This window comes from Pelophylax lessonae (assembly GCF_965119305.1).
Source record: "Pelophylax lessonae genome assembly, chromosome: 4".
Taxonomy (NCBI): domain Eukaryota; kingdom Metazoa; phylum Chordata; class Amphibia; order Anura; family Ranidae; genus Pelophylax; species Pelophylax lessonae.
In genome coordinates, this window is record NC_138771.1 from 59,751,454 (window position 1) to 59,777,298 (window position 25,845).

At 41.6% G+C, this 25,845-nt stretch overlaps 1 protein-coding gene across 1 annotated transcript in view; it reads right to left on the reverse strand.

Annotated features, from left to right (window-relative positions):
• LOC309552334 (uncharacterized protein) overlaps positions 1-25,503 on the reverse strand; it is a gene marked incomplete at its 5' end in the record, with an annotated part of 91,209 nt that extends 65,706 nt beyond the window's left edge. The window contains one exon of the mRNA XM_082253246.1: positions 25,329-25,503. The remainder of the gene's footprint in view (positions 1-25,328) is intronic.
• Between the last annotated feature and the right edge of the window lie 342 nt (positions 25,504-25,845).

Below are 25,845 nucleotides of genomic sequence, written 5' to 3' on the forward strand. Positions count from 1 at the left end.
TCCCCGCGCGAGTGACTGGCGGCTCCGATGTCCTCTCACGATCTCCCGCAGGAGAGGGAGAAAGACAGACGGCTAATGTAAACACAGCCGCCTGTCATTCTCCCTGATGTAAGTGCAGAGACTATACGATCTGGCTATGTAGGATCGTATGTCTCTGTGGTTACATCACAAGCCACGCCCCCCCCACAGTTAGAATCACGCCCCTAGGGATACATTTAACCCACTGATCACCAATAAAGTTAACCCCTTCCCTGCCAGTGTCATTTTTACAGTAACAGAGCATATTTTAGCACTGATTACTGTAGTAATGTCACTGGTACTCCCAAAAGTGTCAAAAATGTCAGTCAGGGGTCCGATCTGTCCGCCGCAATGTCGCAGTCCCGCAAAAAAGAAAATCGCACATCGCCGCCATTACTAGTAAAAAAACAATAAAAATGACATAAATCTTTCCCGTAGATAGTAAACGCAATAACTTTTGCGCAAACCAATCAAAATACGCTTATTGCGATTTTTTTTTTTACCAAACATAGGTAGCAGAAAACAAATTGGCCTAAAATGTTAAAAAATTTTGATTTTTAAATTTTTTTTGAGAATTTCATATAAAAAAAATGTGAAAAATATTGTTATTTTTTTCAAAATTGTCGCTCTTTTTTTGTTTATAGCGCAAAAAATTAAAATCGCACAGGTGATCAAATATAACCAAAAGAAAGTTTTGTTTGTGGGAAAAAAAAGGACGTCAATTTTGTTTGGGTACAGCGATGTACGACTGCGCAATTGTCCGTTAAAGTCACGCAGTGCCGAATCGCAAAATAGGGCCTGGTCATTTAGCAGCCAAATCCTCCGGGGTTTAAGTGGTTAATTTTGCCTCTCTGCCTATTCTAATCATATAGCCATATAACCTTTATTTTCCCATTTTCTGGTGGGATATTTTATGCTTGTACTGGTCTGGTTAGGCATATCCTCACATATTTTGTGAAGGCATTGTAGAGGAGGTATTCCAGTATAAAGGATTTTTTATTCCTTTTTTCCTTATCCCCATCGTTCCTCCATTTTGTATAACTCTTCTAGGAAGGCTGTCCACAAGATTTAGGAGTGTGTTTATTGGAATGTTTGACCATTTCTTTCAGAAGCCCATTTGTGAGGTTAGGCACTGATGTTGGATGAGAAGGCCTGGCTCACAGTCTCCAGGTTGAGGTCAGGACTCTGTGCAGGCCAGTCAAGTTTCTCCACCCCAAACTTATTCATCCCATTTTCAAAGTGTTAGGCCGGCTAAACACGGTTCGAATCTCAGCCGGGTTAGCAGGAACCAGCCAAGATTTGAGCCGTTAATGGGGCAGGCTAAATGTACAAAGTTGATCAACTTGGGTACAACCAGCCTGCCTGGATTCACTGCAGCTGCTATAGCCACTAGCGATAATCACTGTCCATTGTATTGTCACCCCCAGCGATTCGCATATGGCGGTGGGAACTGCCTGCGAGTTGAATACGATGCAAGAATTTTTGTTAGAATTTTTGTATGGACATTAGTTCGAAAATCTACTAGTGTATAGCCATCCTAAGCCTCTTGTAATCCCCTGTACAGTAGAACACAGACTGGGAGAGGAAGCCCTAGCAGCAGGGACCTTACTAGACCCTGGTACCTAGGGCACAAGCACAAAGTCTTTTACTGTGTGCCCACTGTCTCCTTTGAGATATGGAGATGATGTGACATTTATTTTACAGTTTTGGAACTTTGTATAACTGATCTACTTTTAAATTCATCTTTAATTTATTTTATCATCATAATGTAACATAGCAGTTTTTAGATCAATTTATTTTTGTTCAGTTAAAAAGATATTAGTCTTTGATTTAATCCAAAGTGATCATCAAGACATCTAAGGGTGAGCTCAGGTTTGGTCCAGTGTTCAGAATAATCCTGGAAAGAAGCTGTCACTCCCACCCAATCAACTGCAGCCAGGGCATAGCCCACCCCACAGCTGCATATATGCAAAGGGACGGGGATGCATGTGACATCATTGTCCTAATATGGCCATATTAGGTCAATGACATTAGGTCAATATTGTAATATGACCATGTAGCTTTATTAGGTCAATGATGCCACAAGCATTCCCGACTGAAAGGAGGGATTGGCTCCAGGGGCTGACTGGCAACTTTCAGCCCAGGGGGCAAGTACAAACCAGAGGCCCTCCTCCCACTCTTTCTCTTCCTGGCCTCCTCCTTATCCCCATTCCTGGCCAGCAGGGGTTGTCGTGGCTGGCCGGAGGAGGAGAGTCTCCAGTGGGGCATGGAACCAGCATCTGCTCATACAAAGCTTACACCATCCATGCTGGGGGGGGGGGGGGGGAGGGCTTCGTTCTGTCCTTGTCTTTATCCCGCACTCAGTAGGTCAGCGGTGGGGACTTTTTACTTCTCTTCACCAGGAATCCTTTAGGCATGTCTGTGGAAGAAGCTGTACAGCCTTTTTATGGGGCATCAGAGTGGTCCAGGGGGCAATTGCCCCCTGGCCTAGTCCTCCCCTGGTGGGCTCCCTCCAGACATACCTGCCCTCAAACTATCCATTATGTTATATGTGCTCCTACTATGGAGGCTCTCAAAATGTATAGACTTAGGACAGCATATAATACCGGGGTGCCTTTTTTGCGGCCTCTGCAGCTTATGCATATATTTGCAAATGTGTGCAAACGAAACCACTATTTTTAACGTGAGCTGTTAGACAGGACAATTCGGTTTGTTGCAGGCTGGCTGGTAAGTTGGGCTGGGAATTTTTCTTTGTTGTTGTTTGACATGAGTCACCCTTCCATTTGCTCCTTGCTGTTAAGGCCAGTTACAGGTTGGGGCAGTTGCCATTTGGTTGTACACAAGCATTCCTGCCCTATCTGTTTGTGCACCTTAGTTGCAGGGAATGTCCCAGCTGCAGGTAATTGAGTGGGAGTGACAGCTTCCTTCCAGTCCAGACCAAACCTAAACTCATTCCTAGATATATAGACAAGAATAAGCCGCACACCGCATTTCGCACCGCCCATCGGGGCTTAACCGTACAGGTCTAAACATGTTAGGCGCGTGGCTTAGGAGGAGTTGCTTACATCTCTCTCAACCAGATGAGCGGGTGGTGTGCAACATCTTCTTGTCTCTATATACAGTACTTCAATGCTGTAGAGATCAGCCACTTAAGGACCGTAAGGTTTTACCCCCTTAAAGAGGTTGTAAACCCACTTCACACACTTTTACCTATAGGTAAGCCTATATTAAGGCTTACCTATAGGTGCTATAAATATCTTCTAAACATGCACCGTTTAGGAGATATTTATAGTGCATACTGCCGATGACATCATCGGCGCATGTGCTCTAAAGGAAGGGCCACCCGTGCCGTTCCTTCAGAGCCCAGTGCCGTGAACGGCGGCTCCCGCGCGCACGCGCGGGAGTGATGTAATCACGCCTCCGGCCAAACAGATGGCCGGAGGACGTGAACCCGGAAACAGGACGGCCGGACATGTCGGCCGTCCTGTCGCTGAGCGGGCGGCACGGCGGGGGCTTTGTTTTAAGGTAAGTACTTCATAATGAGCTAGTATGCGATGCATACTAGCTCATTATGCCTTTCTCTTTACAGGGCTTTTTTTTCTCGTTTTTTTTAGGGACTTTACTTCCTCTTTAATGACCAGGCCATTTTTTGCGATACGGCACTGCAATACTGTAACTGACAATTGCGCGGTCATGCGATGCTGTACTCAAATAAAATTGATGTCCTTTTTTCCCACAAATAGAGCTTTCTTTTGGTGGTATTTGATCACCTCTGCGGTTTTTATTTTTTGCGCTTTAAACTAAAAAGGAGCGACAATTCTGAAATAAAAAAAGCAATATTTTTTACTTTCTGTTATAAAACATTTCCAATAAAAAAAAATTAAAAAGTAATTTTTTTTTCATCAATTTAGGCCAATATGTATTCTGCTACATATTTTTGGTAAAAAAAAAATCCCAATAAGTGTATGTGTAGTCCCACAAAAGTTATTGAGTCAACAAACTAGGGGATAGATTTATGTCATTTTTATTTATTTTTTACTAGTACTATGACAGCAATCAGTGATTTTTTAGCGGGACTACACATTGCGACAGACAGATCGGACCAGTGACATTACTACAGTAATCAGTGCTAAAAATATGCACTGTTACTGTACTAATGTCACTGGCAGGGAAGGGGTTAACACCAGGAGCGATCAAAGGGTTAAGTGTGCTCCTAGGGGGTACTTTCTAACTGTATTGGGGTTGTACTCACTGGATGAACACAAAGATCCGTGTTCCTAAATAGGAGGAACACAGGATCCCTGTGTTCATCACTGACAGAACAGCGGTCTGCCTTGTTTATATAGGCAGACCACCGTTCTTTCGCCATGGGGAGCGATTGCAGGTGCCCAGCGGCCATTGCATCTGCTGGACCCACTGATTGGCTCCCCCTCTAACCGAACGGCGCGTGTTCATGCCTCTAACGGTACCCCCACTATTTGTTACACGAAGCGATGTACAGGTACGTCATTTCGCGTAACAGAGCCGCCCTGCCGCAGTAAAATGACTGTGGCTGGTCGGCAAGTGGTTAAGCACTTGCCAGCCTGCACCCATTTAATACTATGGGACACTGGACTTGTATGCTACTACAACATCTAGAACGGCACCAAAAGATATTTTATGGTACCCTGGTAATTCCTAGAGGAGAGAGATTATCTGACTATGTCTTCCGTGTGGACAAGATGTTGCCCCAGATTCTGTTAAAAAAGGGGATAGACCCTAAAGATGCTGATCGAGTGCGGCTGGACAGAGTGTTGCAAGGGGCTCGGCCCAATCATCACATCGTCCTTAAGCTGTTACTAAGTGAGTCCACACCACCCCTACTTATCCTGAGTTGATGAGGGAGGTGAGAGAGGAAGAGGCCCTGTTGGAAGAGAAGAGCCATGGAGTCAGAGAACTGTTAAGCAGTGAAGGGCAAAAAGAGCAAGCCTCTGCCCGCATAGCTCGAGTGGGGAACAGTCTCTCGAATGAAGAAAGTGAAGCGGATATCGATTTGGGCCAGAAATTGGACATTTTCGGGCCAAATGCCCCAAGCGGGGACTTAGCCCTGAATTGCTGGAGGAGCTGCTGAAGGCTTTACAGAAATTATTTTTTGCAAAGAAGGCAGAAAACTTCAGGGGACCTCAGTGAAGGAGCCAATTGAGCATCCCGAGACTGGTAAAAAACGGCCCGGGATGGGGTAGTCTGCCCGGTCCTCCTCCTCTACGATTAGTTTACAAAGGGGGCCGCTTGGGTTGGGTGAAAAGACACAGGGAGTCAGCGTACCTTCTCCCCCAAGGAAGAAGAAGAGAATCTGGTCTCCCATCATGAAATCGGTAAAAGTACAGACTGCTAAATTCCCTTGGGATGACACCACTGGATGGAGGATGGGAACGCTTTCTCCCTCCAGTTCAAGGGAGAACCTGTAAATAATAAACCCAGAAGACTGGAAAGACCTGCGCCGGCCGCGCGGTGAGAATTATTCACAGCAGTAGAGGGAAGGATGCCAAAGAAGCTGGTGGGGCCCTCCCTGGTCTCGTTGCAGGTGAAAGGAATCTATACCAAGGCCCTGTTAGACACTGGGGCTCAAGTGAAGCTGTTGTATAGAGACTTCTACAACAAATACCTGAAACAAATTCCTTTATGCAAGTTAGAGGAGATGGAGATTTGGGGGCTTGGACCCCAGAAGTTTCCCTATGATGGGTATATACCCATAACGATTGCGTTTAACCCATCGGCACAGGAGAAGGTGGAGGTTTTTGATGCTCTGGCAGTAGTGTGTCCTCGACCCCCTGGAGCAAAACAGAACTCTTTGATTATTGGAACCAATACAGACTTTGTGAGAAGAATGCTTACCCCATTGGCCCTAAAGGGCTCTGCCATTGAAGAAATACATCCTCAATTAAGGAAGGCTTTTTAGCGAGTGATACAAGAGCAGAAGGCCTCAGTTGAAGGGGTAGGAAAGCTGTGGCGACTGGACACTCGGGAGCGAGTGTTGCAGCCAGTGGAAAGGACATGTATGAAAGCTACAGTCAAGCTGTACTGGGACCAGCTGGGCCCTTTTTGATGTTGGAAGGCAACCCACTGGGAGAAGACACCTGGCTGCTATTGGTTCCCAAAATAGTATCCACGAAGACTTTGTGGAGAACAGGAGGGAAGGTTCCTGTCAGCATTTGGAGCATCACTGGACAGCTGGTCAGTTTGAAGCCTCGCATGGTGTAGGGGCGGGTGAGTGTTGCCACTCCGGTGACCCTGAAGGATCTGGTTCAGGAGGAAGAGGGGGGTGTACCAAAAGAAGACTGAGATTCGACGTCCTGCTGTCCCATTCAAGTGGGGGGAGTGGGTGAAGGCACAGCTGGCCAGATGGGAGAGACTTTTCTCGAAGAATGACTTCGATGTGGGGTGTGTAAAGAGCGCTCAGCATCAAATTCAGTTGAGTGAGGACAAACCATTACATGAGAGAGCTCAACGGATCCCTTTGAATGATTTGGAAAATCTTCGAGAACAACTGGCTGAGCTGAAAAAGTCTGGAGTCATTAGAGAGTCCCGCAGTCCATATCCTTCTCCCATTGTAGTAGTTCGAAAGAAGAATGGGACTATTAGGATGTGCATTGACTATCAAACCTTGAATCGACGAACCATCTCTGACCAATACACCACTCCTAACATTGAAGTTGCCCTGCAATGTCTGTCAGGAGCTAAGTGGTTCAGCGTACTGAATCTGAAGAGTGGCTATTATCAGATACCTATGCACCCTGAAGATAGAGAGAAGACTGCTTTCATCAGTCCATTGTTTTTTTTTTTAATTTGACCATATGCCACAAGGAGCGCTACGTTTCAGAGATTGATGGAGAATACTGTGGGCGAAATTAATTTGGTTGAAGTTCTTGTATACCTGGACGATATCATTGTGTTTGGCAAGACAATGGAGGAACACAAAGCTCGTCTCGAGAAGGTCTTTCAGAGGCTCTATGAAGACGAATTGAAGTTGTCCTTGTCCTCTGGAGCATGTGGTCTCAGCACCTGGGGTGGCTACTGATCCTCAGAAGTTGGAGGCTCTTACCCCTTGGCCCCCAACCAAAGATTGTAACTGAACTACGCTCTTTTTTGGGGTTCTGCTCCTATTACCGAAGATTTGTGAAAAATTTCGCCCAGATAGCAAAATCTCTAAATTGCTACAGAGAGAGAGCAATATAGAAGGCTTGCAACTGAATGACAAGGAACAGCGTCCTAAGGGACCCAGAGGATCTAGAGAGTATGTTTAAGATCAGTGGAACACCAGGTGTGAGCATGCCTTCTGGAAATTGAAAGAGAGCCTTACCCAGGCCCCTGGGTTGGCTTACGCTGATCCAAGGAAACCATATGAGCTACATGTTGATGCTAGTCGGGACGGACTGGGTGGAGTGTTGTACAAAGAGTGAAGGGATGCTCCGTCCTGTAGCATATGTAATTCGCAGTCTGTTGCCTTTGGAGAAGAATTATCCCATCCACAAGCTGGAGTTCCTGGCCCTCAAGTGGGCAGTGGTGGATAAGCTGCAGGATTATTTGTATGGGGCCTTTTTCGTGGTAAAGACATAACAACCCATTGACCTATCTGCTTACCACCGCCAAATTTGATGCCCCCAGACATCGCTGGTTGGCTGCTTTGTCGGAGTTCCAGTTTAGCCTGAAGTATCGGCCTGGGAAGGGGAAATTGGATGCAGACTCTTTGTCTAGGAGACCCCATTCCTCGAGTGGAGAAGAGAACGACTGGGTACACCTAACCTCAGAAGGGGTTCAAGCTGTGTTTCAAGGAATGGAGTATTGACATAAGGGAGCTACTGGAGCTGAAGCTGTGGGAGTCTCCCCGGCAGGAGTGCCACGTTGTTACTGTCACTTAACCCAAGTGTGAAGTATGGAGCTTCCTCAATAGACAAAAGAAGATATGAGGAAGGATCAGAAGGAGGACCCTCTGTAACCGTTAGTGAGAGCAGCATTAATTTCAGGAGATCCTAAGACTCTCCTGAACAGTCCAAATGGAGGAGCTAGAGTGATCTATAAGGACTGGGACAAGATGAAGTTGGAGAATGGAATGGTCTATAGAATGTGCCTTACAGAGGAAGTAGATAGAATTCAACGATTGTTCTTGCGAAGCATCGATTGACTGTACTGACAGCTCTCCATGATGATCATGGACATCTGGGGCCGGACCGAACTTTCAAGTTGGTCAGGGATCGGTTCTACTGGCCCTTTATGAGAAAGGAGGTTGAAAACTACTGTAACTCTTGTATCCGGTGTATCCAGAGGAAGACCTTTCCCCATAGAGCTGCCCCAATGGGCCATCTGCGAAGTCAGGGACCAATGGAGTAAGTGTGCATTGACTTCCTGTGTCTTGAACCTGACCTGGATGGGTGTAGTAATGTCCTGGTTGTGACAGATCATTTTACTAGATATGCTCAGGGTTTTCCAACTCGAGACCAGCAGGCTAGTACAGTTGCTAAGATGCTCGCCGAAAAGTTTTTCATTCATTTAGGGCGGCACAGTGGTGTAGTGGTTAGCACTTTCACCTAGCAGCAAGAGGGTCGCTGGTTCGAATCCCAACCACGACACTACCTGCCTGGAGTTTGCATGTTCTCCCTGTGCCTGCGTGGGTTTCCTTTGGGTACTCTGGTTTCCTCCCACACTCCAAAGACATGCTGGTAGGTTAATTGGATCCTGTATAAAATTGGCCCTACTATGTATGTATGAATGTGAGTTAGGGACCTTAGAATGTAAGCTCCTTGAGGGCAGGGACTGATGTGAATGTGGAATGTATATGCAAAGCGCTGCGTAAATTGACAGCGCTATATAAGAACCTAAAATAATAATTAATTACGGCCTATCTAACATATACATTCTGATCAAGGCTGGGACTTTGAGAGCAAGCTGATCCGACGACTATGTGAATTGTTGAGCATACAGAAGTCCAGAACAACTTATCATTCACAAGGAGATCCTCAACCTGAAAGGTTTAACCGTACTCTGCTGAATATGTTGGGGACGTTACCATTGGAGAAGAAGCAGCACTGGGATAATCACATTGCCACTGTGGTGCATGCTTATACCGTCAATGACTCCACTGGATATTCTCCTTATAGATTGATGTTTGGGAGAGATGCTCGGCTGCCAGTGGATTTTGCTTTCAGGAACATCACCTGACCATACTTCTCAGAGTTCTTATGGAGGTTATGTGGATCGACTTTGGAAGAATCTGAAAATATGAGAAGCCCCTTGAAGCATCTGCCTTAAGAGAACAGCGGAATAAGAAGAATTTTGACTTAAAAGGGAGGATTTAGGATCTGCAACTGGATGATTGAGTCTTGTTGAGAAATTTGGGGGTGCAAGGAAAACATAAGTTGGCTGATCTTTGCCGTTCCCAGCCTCTATCATTTGCAAGAAATTATCTGGCTTACCTGTGTATCAGATTCGTCCAGAGCAGAAGGTTGGTCCAGTAAGGACATGGAATAGAAATCATTTGTTGCCCATTTCAGATGCTATTAGGATACCAGCAGTTCCCTGTGCTGATATTCCTAAACCCCCTACTTTACGATCTGGAACACAGCGAGTGCCACGATCTTCAACCCAAAAAGAAGAGGAGAAAGATAGTGATGATGAAGGAGTGATATTTCATTGGTGGTGGCCTTCTCCGATAGAAGATACTCCTGGAAGTGATGGGTCCTCTGCAGGAGATCCAACGTTACCTTATCTGCAAGGGAGAGACGTCAAAATCCTGTCGTGGCTGTGGATAGAGACATTCAAGAAGTTGAGACAGAGCTTGTTACAAAGCCAGAGATACCATGTCATGAAGAGGTTCCAGCTGTTCTTTCACCAGCCAGTCCTGAATTATTCCATGTTGAAAATCCTGATTCACTTCCTGTGGAAAATATAGAGACACCTGTTATGGAAGAAGATTTGGTGTTACCACCAGTGGATAATCAGAAAGATGTGTCTGATGGACTGAAGGAGCTACAGCCGGGATGTAGTTCGTGGGAACAGAATTCAGAGCCTGAACTTGGAGGAACCTTAGAAGGGAAATTCATCCTCCAAAGAGACTTACTTATAATACCCTTGGAGAGAGCTCAGATGAGCTTATTACAGCCACTCAATGTTCAATCAAGCACCAACCTCTTCCACTGAGCCTTTGGTGGAAAATTACCCTGTTCCACCTGCTGACACTATTAGGTGGGCTATTAATTTATTACTAGCCTGTTGTGAGAATGACTCAGCTTTCTCTAATGCTTTACATAGCCAGTTAATTGAAAGTTCTTTTATTGATCAGTTGTCAACCACTTTAAGTTCCATTCAGGGTTGTTATTGATTTATTTCTTCTCATAAACCAGTGTATATTTGACTCTCATCAAAGAGAATTCCTCCATCTTTGGGGACCAAAAAACTTCAAGTGGGGGGAGGATGTAACCAAGCCTGGACTATCATATATATATATATATATATATATATATATATATATATATATATATGTTGTAAATATATACATTAAGGTTATCGTTATTAATGATGCAACCAGAGTGTCCCTTTAAGGTTTTGCAAGGGAGGATCGGCTTGCTCCGGAAATTAACAAATTGGATTGGGGGAGATATAGTCAAAAACTAAGGGCAGACTGTTGTGTGGATTGTCGGAGGAACTTTACTCCCAGGGAGTCATGGGAGAGTGAAGGATCATGGGAGAGCTGATATACTTATCTGCCGGGCAGTGCGCATGCTCTCTTGCTTCCGGGAATCGCGGAGGACAGATCTGTGGAGAGGTGTGAGTGGACACCGTTTGTGACGGAGCCCAGAGTGTGCGGCCTAGAGAGAGAGAGCGGAGCCCATCCTCAGCGGTGTGGATGCTGGTAATTACAGAGTGGTAATAGATCCAATAGAGCTGAGTAGAGAATGGGCGAAGCTGAATTGACTGACCAGGATGGCTGAGTGTCGATCATCCCCAGTGATGCAGAGGGGGAGAGTGTATCGCCTGGGTAGCAGGATAATCACAAGTGAACACTTTCGAACAGAGGAGTGCCTGGTGAAATCCTGAATCGCAAGTATAAATATTCATTTGTGACACACTGACTGCAGATAGGAACATGCTTACACTATTTTCTTTGGATTACAAATATCACGCTGAAGAGTGATAAGAGCCTCAACTGCCGGAGAAGATATAGCAAGGCCTTGCTAGGGAGGGAACTTTAGCAAAAGCTGCTTTAAAGGGGACCTGTTGCAGTATTATTGAGTCATTTAAGTGGATACTACGTAGATATTGCTAGATTTGATAGTAGAGAGTTTAAATCAGAAGTTATAAGGTAACACATATTGCAATAACTTTGACAGTCATAGCTGACATTGTCGTTGGATTGCATTATTCATTATAATAATAGCTCAAATTATTGCTCTCGCTCTAACGATCGCGGCGATACCTCACATGTGTGGTTTGAATACCGTTTACATATGTGGGCGGGGCTTCCGTATGCGTTCGCTTCTGCGCGCGAGCTAATGGGGAAAGGGCGCTTTAATTTTTATTTTTTCCTATTTATTTTATTTTTTTATTTTTGCACAGTTTTTTTTTTAAAAAAAAAAGTATAATTTTTATTCCTATTACAAAGAATGTAAACATTCCTTGTAATAGAAATAGCCATGACAGGACCTCTTTATTGTAAGATCTAGGGTCAAAAAGCCCTCAGATCTCACAAGTACACTAAAAAAGAAAAAAAAATGGTTAAAAAAACACGGCTCTTTAAGCCGGTTGCTAGGCAACGACGTTTGACGTCGCTCCAGGTCCTCCAAGACCATAGAGTCAAGTGAGGGCCATCTTGCCCTCACTCAACTTCCTGTCTAAGAGGATCCGGGACCGAATCGTCTTCTCCGCTGCCGGCGGGTCCGGTAAGCGGGGAGAAGGACCGGGATGTGGCGGGAGGGGGGAGCACCTCTTCCAACGCACCGTAAGGGTGATCCCGCAGCAAATCTGCCGCTGGGACCACCTTACCTGAAAGCCCACCATTTTCAAAAATACCAGGGTTATGGCAGCTATCTGCTGTCATAACCCCGGTATTTAGTGTCAAAGGACCGACATAAATCAACGGCGGGCGGGCGGTCGGTAAGTGGTTCAATTCTGAATTCAGATGATTACCTGGAATATAGCTTTAACTATTGAATATATCTGGGTGACATGTTACACAAGAATAAGTGGTGTGCTGTCCGGAAGACGGAAAGCATTTGCTATGTACCATCCCTATTTGAATGGGTGGACTTAGGACTAATACAAATCTTTTCTGATTGGTCATTATTACTGCACATAACTGCTCTTTACACAGGTATTAAAAATACATTCTGGTTTCCTTAATCACTAAGGCCTCATGCACACTGCAGCTGATAAACTCAAGTTTTTGTTAGATTGGGCATTTTTTTTAACAATTTTTAGACTCCCTTCTATTTTACCCTATGTGTCTATTCCCACATGGACATTTTTAGCGGTTTACCAGCAGGGGAGTTCATGGGATGTAGTCCGAACTCCCTAAAATCGCAGATAAGAGCACAAAAAACGTTAAAGGCTGAAAAACGCCCATAAACTCGCATAAACTCTAGGCACATTTAGAACTTCAGCATTTATTTATTTCAGTGGCCAGAATAAATTTAAATTCTGGCCAGTGAAATAAATAAACTCCCAAACTCTGTTAAACTTTTTGGAAAAAAATGCAGCTTAGGTGAGTTTATAACGCTGATTTTCTCCTGTCAGGATAAACAGCGTTTACAAGAAACCAGTGTGCGGGAGGCCTTAAAGTGTATGTGAATACTAACAATAATTTATTTTCTTTGCTCCTTTTTGATCGGTTAGATGTACCATTGAAAGCGTTTTATTAAATCTGTTCAACAAGTGCAAAAAATAGCTGTTTAGCCAGAAATCTCGCTGATAACTTCCTGTACTTTGCCTCTGGACTGTTATCAATTTTCCCTGCTATCTCCATGGACTACAAGCACCCCACCCCATTTATAAAGAAGGGGGAGTTATATAGTCCTTGCACAGTGTTATGTAAAATAATGGTAGATACTGCGCTACCCTATATAATAGGATTTACTTGTAATAAACGACTGGTAGGCGATTTGTGTTCATGTGAATAAATAAATACTACTGTGCTATAATTAATATGCTTACTGGAAACAATGTAAATTAGCAAATATCAAAAAACCTCTAAAGTGCACGTGCAAACATGTAAACAATAGTGGTGATAAACTTATAAAGTGCTGGTGCTTAATTGATAATATTTTTCAGTAAAAACTCATATCATATGTAATACATTAACAGCAAAAAGTTTTCCAAGCATGTATCCAGTGAAGAAAAGTCCATAAAGTGAAAAAAAACAAGTAAGGGAAGTGCAAAAAAAAGAAGGTGCTCAAAAAGAGTCTCTTGTGATGAAATGGGGATCGTGCGAGCCTTGATTGCTAACACTCTGTGCCAAAAGGTAAGGTAGCCCACTTACCAGACGATGTGGATTCTTATGGCGTATACCAATAAGAATCTAAAGCGCTTAAACTGCTGCTCCTTTGATGTGGATGGACGGATGGGCGATCTCGTTATGGGTACGGATGTGCTTTCGGCATAAGAAGAAAGAAGGAAGAGAGACTCCTCATAGTGTAGAAGGTTACAAACCTTTATTCAAAATATCTTAAGAACACATCAATCTTCAAAAAATCATCCGTAAAAATAGTCCATAAAACCCCCAAAACCGACACTGCAGCTAAAACTTGAATACTCCAGATAAAATCACTCCAGGTAAAAACATGCGTGACACAGCAAAAAACTCGACCAAAGAAAACACTCGAGTATGGCTAAAAAGATTACCGCTCATGAGTTCCTGTATTGCCTCGTGGCTGTAGTACAACAGGACGCTGGTTTACTCCGCTAGTGTGCGCCGTACCCGGAAGTGTGGGTTTCGGCGTGCGGTCCAGCTACAATCTCAGAGCGAGGCAACGTGCGTGCCAACTTGACGCGTTTCGTCAGAATGTGTTTTTTTTTCACTTTATGGACTTTTCATCACTGGATACATGCTTGGAAAACTTTTTGCTGTTAATGTATTACATATGATATGAGTTTTTACTGAAAAATATTATCAATTAAGCACCAGCACTTTATAAGTTTATCACCACTATTGTTTATATGTTTGCACGTGCACTTTAGAGGTTTTTTGATATTTGCTAATTTACATTGTTTCCAGTAAGCATATTAATTATAGCACAGTAGTATTTATTTATTCACATGAACACAAATCACCTACCAGTCGTTTATTACAAGTAAATCCTATTATATAGGGTAGCGCAGTATCTACCATTATTTCACAATTACCAGATCATTATCTCACAGTAGATAGTGACCTTCAGTACTTGCTGCTTCCCAACATATTAATTAATTAATTAATTTTTTTACTACACCTAGGCGCGAGTATATCATTTACACAGTGTTATGTAGTCTTAACACAGTCCCTGCCCTAGGGTGACAACACTGCTCAGTACAGTTGTCACTGTAGGACAGAAAGTATGTAAATGTCAGGATAAAAAAAGTGTTGAATTACCGCTAAGCTGCAATACTATCAGTTCTTTTTCTGCGGTTTAGATACTGGTCAGCCTCCAAAAATTCTGTCTCTGTTGAATAAGTTAATAAATAAATGACAAGAGATAAATTATATTTTGCAGGCGTCAGTAAGGGTATAGTGTTACATTGCACTTAGAACGTTTATCCTCAAAGGAATTCCTTTATTCTGTTGAGTGAACATTTTCCCAGGAGACAAAGTAAAAGGATGAGGTTTTCCCTGCTGATAATGAGCTCAGTTCTGACATCTGGCCATATAGCCAGCCATAGCTTGGGGGTTTCAGTCATTCATTATTAGCACACTGGCCAATAATTGAAGGGTTAATCTTAGCTTTGCTGGGAGTAATAAGTAACCAGTATAGCTCTAGTTGTGGGATGACGAATCTCAGCACACCTTGTTGGGCATGGTAGGCTGAGACTTCTAGGAATATATTGAGGGCTGTACTCTTGTAACAGCACACCCATAGAAGATCTCCAAAAACCATATGTTGTGGCTGGTTAAAGATGTTTTCAGCCAATGTCCGATGGTGTTTGTGGAAAGACTACATCATAATGATTCGTATAACAGCTAGCTACAACCTAACCAAACTTTTAGCTTAACCCAGTGATCTCTAAACTGTGGCATGTAGGGTGGATGTGGCCCTTTGCTTGCCTTTTTCCAGCCCTTGGGGCACTTACTCCTGACATTCGTTGGTAATGCCATATGTGTGTACATTATTTGTTGTGTGTACCCAAGATAGGGTCAAAAACAGTAATGTACAATATAAGGGGAAAATAGAGGTAAAAAAAGCACTTGTATGGTTTAGCTCATTGGTCTCATTAACACCAATGATGGGTACTATTGCTCCCATTGATACCACTTATGGACCCCTATTCCACCCACTAATACCAATAATGGGCACTACTCCTCCCACTGATACCAACGGTTGGCCCTATTTCTTCCATAAATAACAATGAGGGGCCCCTATTCCTCCCACTAATGCCAATGATGAAGTACTATTCCTCCCACTGACACCAATGATGAGGCACTATTCCTCCCCCTTATAGCAATGACAGGACCCTTTCCCACCCACTAATACTAATAACATGCCCCTATTCCACCTACTAGTATCAATGATGAGGCACTATTCTTCTCACTAATACCAATTATGGGCACTATTCCTCACACTAATACCAATGATGGGGCACTATTCCTCACACTAATACCAATGATGGGGCACTATTCCTCACACTAATACCAATGATGGGGCACTGTTCCTCTCACTAATACCAATGATGGGCCCTATTCCTCACATTATTACCAATGATAGGGCATTATTCCTACCACTAATACCAATGATGGAGCACTATTCCTCTCACTAATACCAATGATGGGCCCTATTCCTCACATTAATACCAATGACGGGGAACTATTCCTCTCACTAATACCAATGATGGGCCACTATTCCTCTCACTGATACCAATGATGGGGAACTATTCCTCTCACTAATACCAATGATGGGCTCTATTCCTCACACTAATACCAATGATGGGGAACTATTCCTCACACCGATACCAATAATGGGGCACTATTCCTCTCACTAATACCAATGATGGGGCACTATTCCTCACACCGATACCAATGATGGGGCACTATTCCTCTCACTGATACCAATGATGGGGAACTATTCCTCTCACTAATACCAATGATGGGGCACTGTTCCTCACACCAATACCAATGATGGGGCACTATTCCTCTCACTAATACCAATGATGGGGCACTGTTCCTCACACCAATACCAATGATGGGGCACTATTCTTCACACTAATACCAATGATGGGGCATTATTCCTCCCACTAATACCAATGATGGGGCACTGTTCCTCACACCAATACCAATGATGGGGCACTATTCTTCACACTAATACCAATGATGGGGCATTATTCCTCCCACTAATACCAATGATGGGGCACTATTCCTCACACTAATACCAATGATGGGCCCTATTCATCCCACTAATACCAATGATGGGGCACTATTCCTCTCACTAATACCAATGATGGGGCACCATTCCTCACACCGATACCAATAATGGGGCACTATTCCTCTCACTAATACCAATGATGGGGCACTATTCCTCACACCGATACCAATGATGGGGCACTATTCCTCTCACTAATACCAATGATGGGGGCACTATTCCTCACACTGATACCAATGATGGGGCACTATTCCTCACACTAATACCAATGATGGGGCACTATTCCTCTCACTAATACCAATGATGGGGCACTATTCCTCACACTGATACCAATGATGGGGCACTATTCCTCTCACTAATACCAATGATGGGCCCTATTCCTTCCACTAATACCAATGATGGGGCACTATTCCTCCCACTAATACCAATAATGGGCCCTATTCCTTCCACTAATACCAATGATGGGGCACTATTCCTCTCACTAATACCAATGATGGGGCACTATTCCTCTCACTAATACCAATGATGGGGCACTATTCCTCTCACTAATACCAATGATGGGGCACTATTCCTCCTCCTACTGACTACAGGGGGTGTGTGGGTCCTCTTCAGACAGACAATTGGTTCCACACAGAGAGTGAGGATCCTTCTCTGCAGTACGCTGGCAGGGAACAGGCTTTCCTACTCAGGCTGCGCTCTAAAGAAAATGAACTGTAAGACTTAGCATGTTGTTTTGATGAACTTGGAAAGTATTTTGTTGATTTAAACTGAAAGTACATTTGGGCTTTAATAGTTGGCAGTATTTATTTGTTAATTGCTTGTCTTGGCAGTTTGTGATGATGCCTACCAACAAAGATATTTTGTTAAGGTTGTGCATGTGCTGCAGAACTGATAAAGGAGATCAGAAAAGATTTTCATCATCATCTTGCAGTATATGTGTACAGTTGGTCCCATCATATAAGAGTAGATTTCACGTAGAAAGTTCTACATCCATCTGTCTGGCACCTTTCAAAACTCAAAGCGGAGTTCCCACCCGTTTTTTATTAAAAGCAGCTACAAAAAGTGAATCTGCTGACTTTTAATAAACACACACTCACCTGTCCCATGTTCCAGCAATGCGACCGGCGGGAGCCACGGTTCTCTCCCTGTTGTCCCTGCAGCCGCCGGCATCTCTAATGTGGGCACCTGGCTGTGACAGCTTGCGGATTCACAGCCAGGTACGCACTGCGCATGAGCGAGTCACTCTGCGCGTCTTGAGTGGACAGGTAATCTTCTGGGACCTGTGAAGTGTCCCAGAAGATTGCAGGGAGGGAGGGGAGAGGAGAACTTCCACTCACTCCGCCTATGCAGCCCGAACGGAAGTGGGAGCGAATACCTGTCAAAACTATGACATGCCAAATTTGGCATGTCAGGGGGCCATAAAGCAAAAGTTTTATTTTTGGGTGGAACTCCGTTTTAAAGCATTTCTAAACCCAAGAACAAAAATGAAATATACAATGCAGCTTACCACTCCTTAGATGTGATGGTTGCATTAGTTTTCTTTTTTCAGAGTCAAAACATTTTCAGCAAACACATAAAATACCTGTTTATCCTGCCGGAAATGCAATGTCCTGGTAAACTCCTACAAGCCGACCTAAAGCACAACCTTATCTTTGTTATACATTGCCTTGAGTAAGTATTCATACCCCTTGAAATTTTCCACATTTTGTCATGTTACAGCCAAAAACGTAAATGTATTTTACTGGGATTTTATGTGATAGACCGACACAAAGTTGCACATAATTGTGACGTGGAAGAAAAATGATAAATGGTTCTCAACATTTTTTACAAATAAATATCTGAAAAGTGTGGCGTGTATTTGTATTCAACCCCCTTTACTCTGATACCCCTAACTAAACACTAGTGGAACCAATTGCCTTCAGAAGTCACAGAATTTGTAAAAAGAGTCAAGTGTAATTTTATGTTAGTATAAATACAGCTGTTTTGTGAAGCCCTCAGAGGTTTGTTAGAGCAGTGTTTCTCAACTCCGGTCCTCGGGCACACTAACAGGCCAGATTTTAATTATTACCTTGGGGAGATGCAGACTAGAATACTGCAATCACTGAGCAGCAAATGATATCAGCTGTGATGTATTTCAGTCTTCTTGCAAACCTGGCCTGTTGGTGTGCCCTGAGGACCGGAGTTGAGAAACACTGTGTTAGAGAACCTTAGTGAACAAACAGCATCACGAAGGCCAAGGAACACACCAGACAGGTCAGGGATAATGTTGTGGAGCAGTTGAAAGTAGCGTTAGGTTATAAAAAAATATCCCAAGCTTTGAACATCTCACGGAGCACTGTTCAATCCATCATCTGAAAATGAAAAGAGTATGGCACAACTGCAAACCTACCAAGACATGGCCGCCCACCTAAACTGACAGGCCGGGCAAGGAGAGCATTCATCAGAGAAGCAGCCAAGAGGCCCATGGTGACTCTGGAGGAGCTACAGAGATCCACAGCTCAGGTGGGAGAATCTGTCCACAGGACAACTATTAGTCGTGCGCTCCACAAATCTGGCCTTTATGGAAGAGTGGCAACAAGAAAGACATTGTTGAAAGAAAGCCATAAGAAGTTCCATTTGCAGTTTGTGAGAAGCCATGTGGGGGACACAGAAAACATGTGGAAGAAGGTGCTCTGGTCAGATGAGACCAAAATTGAAGTTTTTGGCCTGAAGCAAAACACTATGTGTGGCGGAAAACGAACACTGCACATCACCCTGAACACACCATCCCCACTGTGAAACATGGTGGTGGCACCATCATATTGTGGAGATGCTTTTCTTCAGCAGGGACAGGGAAGCTAGTTGGAGTTGATGGAAGATGGATGGAGCCAAATACAGGGCAATCTTAGACAAAAACTTGTTAGAGTCTGCAAAAGACTTGAGACTGGGGCGGAGGTTCACCTTCCAGCAAGACAACGACCCTAAACATACAGCCAGAGCTACAATGGAGTGGTTTAGATCAAAGCATATTCATATTCAGACAATCGCTTCTATCATAGCCCTCCAGCTATCTCTCTATATATTTGGCGCAATTATCTTAGCATTGTGAAGGGGACTCAGCACCTCCCATATTGAGGTACCTTGGAATTCCTGGGAATCCTCTGTCGTTGGTTACCTGTAGTCACCTGCAGCAGTCCATTGGGACGATTACTGGCCTGATCCGCATACATGTGTTTGTTGTTTATACAACTTTGGTGAGCATTATATATATGTGTTTTGAAGCCATGTCAGGATGTGTAATTAATTTGATATATGTTAAAATGTTTGTATAATATAAATCATGTTCTTTTTTTCTTTATATGTAAAGTTTTCTGGTCCTGAAAAGGGTCTCTGAGGAAGCAGAATTTGAACTTCATATGTTCAAGCAAAACACGTCAGACCTTTCACATCTTGGTTATATATTTACTGACCTTGTTTGCCTGTGGATCAGCTATTTGTATGAAGTATGATCGTACTATTGTATACATTGTTTGATCAATTGATCAATTCATTTTAATGTCAAATTAATAAAATATTATATTTTTTTATATATGTCCTGTTTTGGCTGCTAATTATCAATATTGCACCTTCACACCCTCAAAAGTCCATCACTTTTATTAGATGTGGTTGGGACCAACCAGCCTGGACCCATCCACATCTTTATTTTATTTGTTCCAAAGCATATTCATGTTTTAGAATGGCCCAGTCAAAGTCCAGACCTAAATCCAAATGAGAATCTGTGGCAAGACTTGAAAATTGATGTTCACAATCTGACAGAGCTTGGGTTAAAAAAAAATTTGCAAAAATTCCACTCTCTAGGTGTGCAAAGCTGGTAGAGACATCCCCAAAAAGACTTGCAGCTGTAATTGCAGTGAAAGGTGGTTCTACAAAGTATTGACTCAGGGGGGCTGAATACACAAATGCCCGCCACACGTTTCACATATTTGAAAAAAAAAAAAAATTGAAAACTATTTATAATTTTCCTTCCACTTTTCCAACACTTTGCATTGGTCTATCACATAAATTCCCAATAAAATAAGTTTATGTTTTTATAAATACAGAGGGGTGTGATCTGAATCTCACATCGAAGTGGTGTGCCTCCATCCCAAAATGCATGCAAGAAAAGAAAGCCACTGAAGTGACCAGGATTGCCTGGGGGGACTTTGATTGAGGCACCACACTTATGTTTGTAAAAACAAGTAAACATTCATCTGGTAAAATTAAATAGTTTTATTATATGAATAACAAAAACTGTATTAAAGGGTAACCCATGAACATTTTAGACTGATCCAAATAAAGCAATGATAGGTTGCCAATCTAAACATATACATGAAAAACATAAAAACAATGCATCTTGGTATACTCTACGCGTTTCGCAAAACAGGATTTGCTTCTTCAGGAGTGGATGCATGTCGTATGTCTACAAAGTAAGACAGTAACATAAGTATTAAATATACATTATTTGTTGTATTCAGTAAATATAGACTGTATCAAATATCAAGGGTGTGGAGTCCACTATTGGACAATGAACTAACAGAGCTCTATACTCACAGGATCAGTCAACTCAAAAGCAAATACTGCATAGCGCCGTCAGCCAGGGAATCTGACCCGGCAGCCGTGGGGAGGACCACCAGGCAAAGGGAGAATGGGGGGCGCAGAGCCAGTGATGCAATACGTGACACCTGAGTGGGGTGATGGGAAAAAAGAAAAAAATAATAATAATAAAAAATGGAAGAAAAATGAGGGGGGACCAATGCGGCAAACATGAACCAAACGCATGTGTAAACCGAGTGAAGGAAATATGGGGTATATATAAATAGGTGATCAAAAAATGGGATGAAAAAAAAGGGGGGGATCTGTAAAATGTAAAAGAATTTAAAAGAATTCAAACAAGCAGCAGCCTGTATAATGGTTGCATGAAAGTAAAAAAGGGGGGTTGATTTGGTGTATCTGGGTTGGATCTATGAAAAAGGGGGATGATGGCCAAGAAAAAAATGAAAAAAACGAAAAAAACAAACTTACTTCCTGGGATGAAGGTGAGGTGTGTCAGCCCAAAAAGAGTGATGTGGGAAGGTAGGCTCAACTCCCTCATAAGGGTCCCAAAGGCCTGATACAGGGTCATCCCCAACAAGTTTATGTTTTTAGTTGTAACATTACAAAATGTGGAAAATTTTAAAGGATATGAATACTTTTTTAAGACACTGTAAATCATGTCCTGTAAACTTTAGATTTCTCCTCCAAATGCTGTGGAAATGAATAAAGGAAGACCCCTTGTAGTCCAAGTTAGGAGAACAGTTTGGGTGACAACCATGGCCCCTCTCCATAGATATATTGGAGGAATGAGCATAGCCCACTAGATTAAATACAGAAGACCTTGTTGCATGTATTTGAAAATATGTGTATACTGTGTGTGTATGTGTATATATATATATATATATATATATACACATACACACACAGTATACACATATTTTCAAATACATGCAACAAGGTCTTCTGTATTTAATCTAGTGGGGTCCTCTGATTCCTCCTGTATTGAATTGTACTGTAACTGGACTATCTGCCCTCATGTCGCAAACTGTTGGCGCTATATAAATCCTGAATAATAATAATAATAAATGTAGGATAATTAGCTGAATTGGTTTCTATGCAATTATAGTAATATAAAAAGAGAAAAATAAGTATAATGTAAGATTAATAAAAAAAAACTATAAATGCATAATATAAAGCTTAATGTCCCTGTGAGTTGGTTTACAAAGAATAATATCTTTGCAGGGCAAAAACAATTACTCAATCAAAGATTTTACATTATAGGCTATTTATATGTCCCAGTTTGAGTTCTCAGATAAATAAGAGTGCGGCCCACACTTTACAGTACTGTGTGGCGTGGCGTCACATACCTTTACAAATACATGCAACACAGACTTCTATTTTAAATCTAAATCATTCTGTTTATAGTTAACCACTTGCCAACCGCGAGCAGTACATATACTGCGGCAGGTCAGCTCTATAGTGTGAAATGACCTACCTGTACATCATTTTGTGTAATAGCCAGCGGGGGGCGCCTGCACGCTGATTAGCCAGAGGGAGATCGCTCCCCAGAGAGACAGAACGGCGGTCTGCCGATGTAAACAAGGCAGACCGCTGTTCTGTCACAGATGAACACAGGGATCTTGTGTTCCTCCTATTTAGGAACACGGATCTCTGTGTTCATCTAGTTAGTCCATCCCCCACACAGTTGGAAAGCACCCCCTAGGGCAGTGATAATGAACCTTGCCACCCCAGATGTTTTAAAACTACATTGTCCATGATGCTCGCTCATGCACTCTGCAGTGTAGTTGAGCATCATGAAAAATGTAGATCCAAAACATCTGGGATGCCAAGGTTTAAAGACACATTTAACCATTTGATCGCCCCTGGTGTTAACCCCTTGCCAGTTGCATTATTACAGTAACAGTGCATATTTTTAGCACTGATCACTGTAGTAATGTCACTGGTCCCCTCAAAAATGTCAGTTAGGGGTCCGGTCTGCCGCAATGTCGCAGTCCCGCTAAAAATCACTGATCGCCACAATTACTGGCAAAAAATAAATAAAATAAATAAAAATGGCATAAATGTTTCCCCCTAGCTTGTAGACGCGATAACTTTTGTGCAAACCAATCAATATACACTTATTAGGATTTTTTTTTTACCAAAAGTGTGAGATGGAGTTCACCTTAAATGTGTTAGTCAAATCCACGTCAATCTGCTAGTACATCAAACACTACCCTCTGCCCGGATCCATAATGCTGCAGTCCAAAAGTGTCTCTGTCGCTTCTCCACCCAGAATGGAGACACCCTAAGGCTCCATTCTCACCTATGCAGTTTACTTTAGATCCGTTTCTGCGGTACATTTTGCACATGCGTTTTTTTTTCATGCATTTTACGTGCGTTTTTTAAAGCGCTTTGCATTTATTATTTTTTTTGGCCAATTTGTTGTTGGGTGAGTAAAAACATAACAAAATGAAAATCGCAGCAAAAATGCACTACGTGCTTTTCTGCTGCTTCTTCTTCATTGAAGTCTATTGAACCAAAAACAAAGCGTTTTGCTTTTAAATAAGTCCTTGACCCTTTCTAAAGAGTAGCGGCTGAAAAAAGCATTGATGTGAATGTGTGTGATAGCAAACCATGTTAAATGGAGTGTAGTGCGTTTCTGCAAAAAGCATTAAAAACGCATAGGTGTGAACTGAGCCTAAGATAGGAAGTGGGGAATTGTACGCACCCTTGGCAGCAAATGGTTTGTCTCAACCCCTTATAACTGCTACATCTGCAGAACAGCTTGTTCCGTTGAAAAAAATGGATGGCTGGATCATCGGGTAAAAATAAAGGGAAAAAAAGTCTAAAGAAAAAAGAAAACTAATGCAGCTATCACATTTAAGGATTAGCAAGCCTCAATAGATTACATTTTTTTTTTGTTTTTGGGTTTAATATTGCTTTGCATTTTCTTCTGATTAACTTGAATTTGATTCTGGGGAATTTTAGTAATATAAAAAAAAATTATAATGTACAATAAATAAAAAAAAATAATTGCAACATATAATGCATAATAATCCCTATAAAGTGGTTTACAAAGAATGATATCCTTGCAGTTAAAAAGAAAATGACTCAATCACAGAATGTGTATTAAATGCTATTTATATGTCCCAGTTTGAGTGCTCAGATAAATAAGAGTGGGGACCGCACTTCACAGTAGTGTTTGGCGTGGCGTCACATACATTTTTAAAGACATGCAACTCCATTTCAGATTCATTTTACAGCTACATTTTCTCTTAATTAGCTGAATTGGCTTCTGGCAATTTTAGCAATATAAAAAGAAATAAAAATGATAATATAATACTATTAAATATAATGCAATATAATACATATTATAAATGCATACTATAAATATAATAAAATATAATTAATATTATAAATGCATACTATAAATATAATGTAATAGCATAAATATTAGAAATGCATACTATTAAACTAATGTAATATAATAAATATTATAATTGCATGCTATAAATATTATAAATGCATACTATAAATATAATGTAATATAATAAATATTATAAATGCATATTATAAATATAATAAAATATAATAAATATTATAAATGCATACTATAAATATAATGTAATATAATAAATATTATAAATGCATACTATAAATATAATGTAATATAATAAATATAATAAATGCATGCTATAAATATAATGTCATATAATAAATATTATAAATGCATACTATAAAACGAATGTAATATAATAAATTTTATAAACGCATGCTATAAATATAATGTAATATAATAAATATTAGAAATGTATACTATAAATATAATGTAATATAATAAATATTATAAATGCATTCTATAAATATAATGTAATATAATAAATAGTAGAAATGCATACTATAAAACTAATGTAATATATTAAATATTAGAAATGCATGCTATAAATATAATGTAATATAATAAATATTAAAAATGCATACTATAAATATAATGTAATATAATAAATATTAGAAATGTATACTATAAATATAATGTAATATAATATTAGAAATGTATACTATAAATATAATGTAATATAATAAATATTAGAAATTCATACTCTAAATGCCTCCGTAAGATGGTTTACAAAGAATGGCATCCTTAAAAAATGACTCAATCATAGAAGACTTCATTATGGGCTGTACCTTATAAATATCGTCCATCGTCTCGTCTCGGGATGAGGATTGCCTCTCGTTATCTTGCTCGCTGTCTGAAACTTCCTCTCTGTAAGTTGCGTCTCATTAGCCGTCGTGGCTCCAGTGCTGCCAACTTTCTCCGAAGATGTTTTTAAGGAAAAAGACAAAGCACTGACCTCGATTACACGACACCGTTTTGAAGCATATAAAAAAAAAAAAAAAAAAAAAAGCCTTTTATATGGAGGAAATCCTTCCCAGCATCTGCATATGAGCTGAGTACAGCTGCTTTTCCGGCTCCTCTGGGGTACCAAGTTGAACAGCAAAGTGTTTTGCACAAGATGAGTCACTGTGGGGACCTTAATTCCGCCCCGGGCCCTCCATTTAAATTTTAAACTAATCCAGTTTCTATGGATTTATGTACTTTCTGTGGAAAGGATACAGCAGGCACCAGCAAAGAAGTTTTGTGTGTGTGTTTGTATGTGTGCGCCTTTTAATTCAATAACGGCATTTTAAAATGGATCTGGCT